The following is an 8,753-nucleotide window of genomic DNA, read 5'->3' as shown; positions in this document are numbered from 1 at the left end:
GTAATAAATAGTGTTGTACCCGTGTTAGTTTCATAAATAGTCAGTGTTCAATTTAACAAATAGTGATAGTTTTAGTAAAAAAAACTTATGTTGGAAATACATATAAAAAAACTTGTGATGGAAATAAAAATAACCAAATCACTAGCAATTGCAGAGATTTGTACATAAAAAAAATACAGATATAGGTTATTAATCACAAATGCTAAGAAATACACACACACGCACATATATACGCAAATCATCCCTAAACTCTTTACGAGTACATGTATCATTAGATTCACTCATTCATACAATCTATTACCACATTCAACTCTCATACTTACAATTAATTAAACTTTTAGATACACAATTTTTTTTAATTGTACGGAAATAGAACAACGGAAACTAAGAGAACTTGTAAATTGAGCTTCAAATTCTAAAAAATGGCCACATTCAAACAAAAAATAGTGGGTATATATAAACAAATCCAGAGCCATCAAACACAAGTATGACAGTCCAGAGCCACTAAACCCTTCCATTTGCTCCAAAATCCCTTGCTCCCTACTGCTCCAGAGTCCACCCAAAATGTGAAAAAACCAATTCAATACTCAAACCAAGAAAAAGAATTTGCCAAAAAAAAAAACGCAATGAAAGTGAGCGAATTTAATTTGAAGTAAAATGATAGTTGTTGCTGATCATTTGGGGGGAAACTATCATCTGCTGCTGCTACTTCAGCTAGGGAACACTTGAGTGGAGCTGGGAGACTGGGTTTTGGGGAGAAATGCTGGGTGTGCAAGTGTCACCGTTCAGAAGATGCAGGTCAGCATCTGAACGTCGTTGTCGTCAGATCTGGCTCCTCTTTCGGCAAAATCACCTCCAGGAGCTACGAGTTCATCGACAAAAGCACCTCCGGCAAAATCGCTCGGCCGTCGAGCCAGTACTCATGACTGCAGCAGTTTCTGCCGAGGAACTTCGTTGGCAGGTCGGAGGACGTGAAACATATTGTTTGGGTTACGTGCAACGCGACAAAGAGATCGTTGAGGAGCACGGATCTCTTCGTGCCTCCTGTTGAAGTAAAATGGGAGCCCATTGATATGACGGAGAAGAAGGTCGGATGATGGTGAGAAGCGAAACAGACCAAATAAACGGCAAGACTTGACGTCATGGTTAAAATTGGAAGCTCAATAAATTATATTCCTTGGGCTGATTTGATGTTGGGCTTTGTTCTAACCATTAAATAAACTTGTTACTTGGTTTTTGGTTAAGATTTAAAGTTTTCAAGCCCTTTTCATTAGTTTTCCTTAGTTTAATTCTATCTGTGGTTTGTTGATAAAGTTTTCTTCGAGTTGAGCAAACGAGGAATATACATTAGTGGGAGAGGCGGAGAAATTCCAAATTCATGTCAACTTTCTTTTCTCTTTCCTCTTTGTGGGTTGAAGAATACTCAGAAGTAGAATCGAAGCCTCGGCACTTGAGAAATGCAAGTGTTGCCAGCCTGAAATAGTAGTAGGGGTGGAAATATATGTGGGTTGCTGCTGCTGCAGATGCCTCCATTTCTCCTATCTCCTCTCTTCTCATGATTCTACTTGTGCTTGTTACTATCTCCCCTTTTATACTTTCTCCTACCTGCCAAAATCTTACCAACTCAGATTATTTGTACATATATTACCTAATTTCTAATCCCAGAAGCTATTAAAATAAGAATAATGCTAGGAAGACCAAATTTTCATAATCCAATCATCAACCTTCACATCACTTAGTTTATAAAATTCGGTTTAGAAATTTGGTCTCCCTAGCTTACCCCTAAAATAAATATGCCTTATCATAACTAGTCAGCAAAAAGATTCATGAACAAAACATTGTGAAATGGAATCTCATTATTTAGAGCATTTTTTATTAATCATTTCTTCTTCTTTTGGTGGGGGGGTGGGGGTGACTGAAAGCTAAATTTTGAGAACGAAGAAAAGTAGCCCTATGTTTTTGGTTTTTATTTACTTTTTTTAAGTTTGAAAACTAAAAGTAACTATCACACATATTTTTCGTTTTCAAAGAAAGAAAGCAACAACTAAAAATTGAAAAAGAAATGATTATTTAACGACCACTTAAACTTTCGTTTTCATTATTTTTAAAACTTGTCCAATAAGTATTTTCAGTTTTCCAAAAAAACGAAAACTAAAAACCAAAACCTAAAAATTGAAATTTAATTTTTGAAACTCAAAAAATAGCATTTGGTTGTTGGTTTGAAAGTAGCTACCGAATAAATTTTTATTTAAATAAAAAAAATGTGAACAAAAATTGAAACTAAAAGCAAATAGTTATCAAACAAATCTTAATTTTGACAATTTTATTAACAGTTATATGTATACACATAAACGAGGAGAAATTTTCTAATAACATTTCAAACTAAAAATATACATAATTGAAAAAGTTTTATGTGACCAAGGTGATGCAAGAGCAGGAATTTGATATCTAAAACTAAAAACTCCAAAACAAAAGTTGGTTTTTTTTTTTTTTTATGTTATGTTGTGTATGGTGTGAATGCCCCATTAGAAGGGTGAACAGCCAAGTTTGGCCAAGAAAGAGAAGTCAAAGCCACATGGCTTAAATAGTGAATTTGGTTTTTACCATTTGATGTATAAATTTTCAGTTGGGTGAAAAATCACTATACATGGAGGTGTACTTGTATCATTTATTAATACACAAAAAATGAAGAAAAGCTGAGAGTAAAAATCTATTTTTGTTATAAATAGACAAAAGTGCGAGAGAGATAACCTTTGCTAGGGATAGATGTGGAACGGGTGCAATATATCACTGTTTTTTTTTTAATTGTATCACACAAAGGATGTAGGTAAAGAGAGGGGAGGGATATAGGTATTATTATTTTTCACTCTTTGGTGTGTTGTGATGAGGTTATAAACATACCTCTATTTATAGGAATTTTCAACCGACACATCCTTACATGCATGGAGAAAAAACTTACCATGCTAGAACTTTTACCTAAGACTTTTAAAGGTTGCCACCAAAAGTCTAACATGGTTTGCTACCTTACAGAATTACCTATGTGAAATTCACACTAAGCTTCATAACACTAACCCTTGGATGCCCACATATCAACATCAGTAGCCTCATTAAAACATTGCTAGGAAAAACCCAGTGGAAAAAAAAAATCGTAGCAAGGGAAAAAGAATACAACTTTGCTTGGATTATTGATGTAGTGTTAAGTATGGTTATGTTGCCTCATTAAAAGCTTGATAGGAAAAACCTAGTGGAAAAAATCCTAATCGAAGGAAAAAGAGTACAACATGCATGTGTCTTGGATGCTCCCCCTAATGTATATCTCCCCCCTGCTTCTGCATTCTTCAAATTGACTGATTGATAAGCCTACTTAATCTGATACCATGCACTAGCTTTTTGACACACCCCCGACCTAAGTCAGGGCGTGCTGGCCGTCACGTGAGAGTGACGTAACCATGTGCACAGTGCGGAAGCAAAATTGATATAGAGACATACAAGTGAATAAAAACCAAACTACTAAAAGTACTAGCTAAGATAAGGTGCTAGTGCAAGATTAAGTGTGAAATACACAATCAGAGCATAAATAGCCTAAGTGCAGTCCAACTAGACAAGTACTAATTATACAACACCCAAAGGTGATCCTACATTTGTGATGTTCTGTCAGAACCACCGTCGAAATCCCCGTGAGCCACTGAAGCACTTCAACCTAAAACCTAGAGGGACGCAAAACGGAAAGTGAGTGGGCAAAAACAAAGCTTTTCAAAATCATTTCATTTCTCAAAATTTTTAACCCCTCGCCATAAAACCTGTATAATTTCCCAGAAAATATAATATATGTTATATCAAAAATCATGCTCAGGATGAAAATCCGTAGAAATATACCATGCCCAAGTATCTCAATGAAATGTCATAAGTAATTCAGTTAAAATATATCAATGCCGGATATCATATCAGCCGGCTCCACCTAACGTGACTTGTACGGCTAAGTCTATAGCTCATAACCAATCTCAATCATATCAAATCCTGCACACGAGTTGGAACCACCTAAAGTGGTTTGTACAACAAGACTAGGTGTAAAATAAATATGCTCTGGTGCTACGATCACGGGAAGACTGTGCGAACGATTGCGGGTCACCTACGAGTCGGAACCACCTATAATGGTCTGTACGAAAAGCATGTGCACCTAATTTGGATCCAAGGTAAGCTTATGGTGCAGGAGGTGAACATCATGTGAAGGACTGTGCCCTAACTCTGGGCGGGAGCACTAACACTGGGGGTGTAGGTTTATGAACTCTCAATGCATCACATCATATCTTGCATAACTAAAACAATCTCATATCTTTAATTTATGAAGTTACATGTGCGTCTGCAACACCAATCATAAATATATGCAACTACTAATGTATAAATAAAATAGGCAGATACTTTGCATGACATTTCAAAACGTATAATCATTCAAATTCATTTTTTGGGAAAAATCTCAAGTATATAGGTATATACGGAAAAACCAAAAGCCCACTCACTGATATGTCGAAGGGTCGTAGCCCCCGAGCCTCGATTGATGGCGCTCGTCCTCTGGATAGGTCTCACCTATATGCGAAATAACTAAATAAACATTAATTAAAGCACATACATAAAACTAGGAAATAACTTCTCATACAATGCTCAAATGGGGTGTTTGAATATACCAACGTGATCTACTCAACCTCATGAACATCCCTATATTTTTAAAATAATTTTTGGACCACCCACGCACCGGCAATGGCACGGCCAGACGCGCCCCCATGCGCGGCCAACCCTGACGGAAACTTAACTGCCGTTTGGAATATTTCGTGGAATATTCCGTTAAAACCCTAACAGAATTTAACGGCGTTACCTGACGCCGTTAGAATATCTCATCAACTTTGACAAAATATTCTTCTCCTTCTCCAACTAGCCTCGCCGGTCGCCACCATCCGTCGCCGTCTGCAACTTGAATTTTCGTCGGTTTCTAGAAAAACTTTAAAACTTCATATCTTCTTCATTTCTTTACTTAAATTCATGACATTTGCCTCAAAATGAAGCTTAGAGTGAGTAGAACACATTCTTACCACTTTCAAGCCTTGAAATCCACGGAATCTCACCGAGAAACCTTGAATGCTCCGGCAACCTCTGCAACTCGATGAACTCGAGCTTCCCAACATCTAAAACACTTCAAAATTACTCCCCGAGCTTCGTGAAGACGTCTTAAAGCTTCCTAGGACCTTAAACTCATTGAAAATTACACGATCACGATCACATGAACAGTGCTCAAAATCTGGGATTTCTAGGTTCTCGGGTTTTTGAAGGATTCACGTTCTAAAAATGGTATAGATGTGTTCCTGAGCTCACAAGGAACACGAAGATGGCTTCCAAAACCTCAATTCGTGCTTGAATTGATTGGTTCACGAGTTGACCGTACAATTGTACAGATAATGGATGAAAACCGAGAGAGGGAGGAGATAGATAGGTCAACGGGTAAGGGTATGGGTGTGTGTGAGTGTGTGTGTGGTCCTAGTTGGCAACAAAACAACCAACCACAAATTAGGACAAATTTAGTTCTAATTGGGTCCAAACAATTAGGACTTAACATGAATTGGACCACAACTAAAACATATCACCCACAACACCAACTAACGTCTAAGGGCAATTTAGTCATTTCACGCCATTGATAAAAATAATTCAAGATGGGTCGTGACACTTTTGAAATGTGCACTTTGGTAGAGATTTGGAAAATATGTCTGCTAGATTTTCATTGGAACGAATTTGTTTTACTTCAATAACCTTAGCCTTTTGAAGCTCATATGCACTGAACAACTTTAGAGATATGTGTTTAGTCTTATCACCCTTGATGAATCCTTTCTTCATTTGGGCAACACGCTACATTATCTTCATGAATGATAGTTAAAGTGTTTGTCTTTGAAGGTAAACCACATGAATTTCGGATATGATGAATCATTGATCTTAACCAAGAACATTCACAACTTGCTTCATGTAGAAAAAGTATTTCTAAGTGATTGGAAGATGTAGCAACAAATGTTTGCTTTATTGAGCATCATCAGATCACTGTATCTCCATTAGTGAACACATATCCAGTTTGTGAGTGGGCTTTATGTAGATCAGAGAGAAAGCCAGCATATGCATATCCAACAAGATTCTGGTCATTTGTGGATTTCTCGGAGTAGATGAGGCATGTGTATGTTGTCCCACGAATGTATCGTAAAACATCTTTGACTCCCTTCCAACGTCGCATTGTTGGAGCAGAGATATACCTTGCTTACAAGTTGACTGAAAAAGCTATATTTGGTCTATTACGTTGTGTGAAATACAATAAAGCACCTATTACACTCATATATGGTCTCATCATCTTCTTTTAGGCGAAACAGATCTTTCTTAATGTCAAGAGACCAAACGACCATTGGCATGTTAAGTGGATAAGCATTGTCCATGCCAAATCACTTTAGGACTTTTTCAATGTAAGCTGATTGATGGATCAAAATTCCATTAGCACAATGCTTAATCTGCAGGCCGAGACAATATTTTGTTTTCTCACCATGGGATTCTGTAGCTTTCTATTGCAATTTCATTTCAATTCAATTCGTATCGACGAGGATCACCATCACCTGTTTCATTTCAATATTTTGTTTTCCCACCATGGGATTCTGTAGTTTTCCCCCCATCTCTCTCTGTTTCATTTCAATTCGTTATTCAATTCGCTCCGACTAATGAGATGAAGCAGTAGAGAAGCAAGAAAATGAGGAGCATCACCATCACCTGGATCCATACCAGCCATGGGATTTTGTAGCTTTCTATTGCAAATTCATCCCCAAAATTGTACATATTCAAATATTTGACCTGCTGGAAGTATAACAGTACAAACTGCACAAGAGCAAGATGTGTTACAAACAGAGAAAGAGAGGAAGGGTGAGAGAGAGAGGTTGCAATCTTGCAGAGGAAATCAAAATGGGTTTTTCTTGCAGAAATAAAAATGATAAATGTGAGAAATTGGTTTCTTTTGCTAGAGAGAGAATATGAGTAAAGAAATGGACGAGAAATTTTTCTGGGTTCCGGGAACTCCATGCCAGTTGGTGTTCTAGCCAATGGTTATTTGACATCAGGATTTTCTTTTAATCTTATTGAAACACATCTTAAATGCTGAAACGTTAGTCCCAAGGCCTAAAAAGCTAAATAGGGTTAAAAGTTTTTCAAGATTTTGTCATCGTCTTCTTCCTCATCTGATGGCCCTCATATCCATGATTCAAGTGTTCTTGTTTGCCTGGGATTTATGGTTAAAATCGACAAAACACCTCTTTATTTTTTTTGTTTTGGTGTAAAACCCAAAAAATAAAAGCCAACAAATCAAGCCACAAAGCTTTCCAACTCCAAAAGAAACCTACAATACAGACAGGATGGAGGAGGATAAACAACCAGAGTTGGGCAAGAAGCCATCACCTGAAATAATCATAAATTTCATGCAGATCTTTCTAGAAAAGAAGAGGAACTGAGATTTGAGTAGATCCGTACCACGAAGGAAAGACCATCGAATGTCCCCAGCAACATACAAGATAGTATTATGAAACCCTAGCAAATCAGCTTTTCCCCTTGTCTTTTTTTTTCAACGACAAGAAGATATTTCATCGGCAAATAAAGAAGATTATTAAGAACAGAACATAACGCAAAGATTATTGACAGACACGTTAACTCCATTTATTTTTTTACTTTTTAGGAGTGATGTTTCAGCATTTAAGAGAATAAATTAAATATAAAAAAAATAAAGAAATCCAGTTGTCTAATAACCATTGGTTCAAAACACCAACTGACAGTGGTGAGTTGAAGTTCCCTGCATCTTGAAAAAATTCTCAGAAATGGACAGCAAAAGGGTAGTACCGTGTTTACGGAGGTACTCGGTACCCTAAACAGTTGTTGTTCCCTACAAATACACATGACACGTGATCTGTATTACCATCTTTTTGACACGTTCCCATTTGAGTTATCATTTTCCCATTTAATCCCTAAAAAATAAACAAAAAAAAGTTTATTTAAAAATTGAACCCAGATTCTCTACCCGGAGTCTCTGACCTCCGCCATCACCCATCTCTGCCTTCCCCTCCTCCTTTCTCTTTCGATCTCCTTCTCCCTTCTTATTTTCGTTCTATTCTTCCCTTACCGTGGAGAAGGACAATATAAATTATCGTCGACCACTCCTGGGCTTTGATCGGAAGTAAAAGACACATATCTGAAAATTGAAGTTGTCGTCGATCATCCTCGACTTCTATGACTAGTGTTCGTCGCAGGAATCTCCTGGCAGACGAGCACACAGCTCCCCTGGGAGAATGGCGTCGGTTGAGGGTATCTGTCGTACTTCTGCTTTCTTCTCGGACTCGCTCGGGCAAGCCTTTGTCGGGCAGATCTTGGTCGGGCAAGACACACTTCGGGCAAGGCTCGTCGGGCAGTTCTGAAAGAGAAGGACAAAGTTAATTTGAAAGGGTGCCTTTGTGGGGCCTTAGGTGTAGGCCTTAAGGCTCACAATCAAGATTAACTTTGTCGTGCTCAGGCGTGGCACTGCCATCTTTAGTATGGCAGATGTTGAATGGGTGTTAAGCTTTGATTGAATATGTATACGCCCGAGAAACCAAGTTAGATATAACAGGTGCCTTTGTGGGGCCTTAGGTATAGGCTTTGAGGCTTCCTGTCAACCTAAACCAGCGCTTGGATGTATCATATTTGGTCTTTTATGGTTG

Source organism: Malus domestica, chromosome 15 (genome assembly GCF_042453785.1).
Source record: "Malus domestica chromosome 15, GDT2T_hap1".
In the NCBI taxonomy this organism is placed as follows: Eukaryota; Viridiplantae; Streptophyta; class Magnoliopsida; order Rosales; family Rosaceae; genus Malus; species Malus domestica.
The sequence above is the reverse complement of the archived record's forward strand: the minus strand, read 5'-3'. Positions refer to the sequence as shown.